The sequence below is a fragment of the Propithecus coquereli genome, unplaced genomic scaffold, assembly GCF_000956105.1.
Source record: "Propithecus coquereli isolate 6110/MARCELLA unplaced genomic scaffold, Pcoq_1.0 Scaffold183, whole genome shotgun sequence".
In the NCBI taxonomy this organism is placed as follows: domain Eukaryota; kingdom Metazoa; phylum Chordata; class Mammalia; order Primates; family Indriidae; genus Propithecus; species Propithecus coquereli.
The window spans coordinates 1,345,061-1,345,786 of NW_012143079.1; positions in this window are offsets into that span (position 1 = coordinate 1,345,061).

A 726-nucleotide genomic window follows, 5' to 3' on the forward strand; every position below is an offset into this window, starting at 1 on the left:
ATTCATCTGGTGTCGAGCAGGTGGGTAGGGGAGAAAATGGGTAAATTCACACCTAACAGGTGTGGTGCGTGCTGTCTGGGGGATGGGCATGCTTGTAGCTCTGACTCTAGCAGGGCAAGGCAATTTATGTAACCAAGGCTCTTGTGCCCCTGTAATATTCTCAAAAAAAAAAGAATATAAGGTCTGTCCAGAAAGTATACAGCCATGTATGGATAGTCCTTGTGTATGGTTTCTTGATATTATCTGTTATGTATTTGCTTACTCTTCTATTTCTTGATTAATTACAAATTATTTTATCAAAGTAGTATAAGCAAATGTTATAAATATCCATAATACAGAAGAGCTATCCTCCTCACTGTGCTTGAAATTATCACTATTCAGATTGGATTGATACCAGCTATCAATAAAATAATTCTAAATAATCCACTGGTACATTTATTCATTGATTTTTTTCCCCAGGTAGGTAAGAGTTACGTTCCTTAAAATGTCACCATATGCAATTCGTCATCCATATAGTTGTCTATGTCATTTTTTTGGTGAATTTCCCCTTGCCCTTCTCTGTCTTCTAACTCACCATTATGTAAGTATTCATATCCCAATCCCCTCTTCCACCTCCGCTTTTTTTGTGCCTACTGACTTTTTCAGCTACCTCATTACAAGATGTATTACGTTGATATTCTCTTTGGCAATTTTAGTTACATTTAAATTTTTGTCATTGGTTCTAAA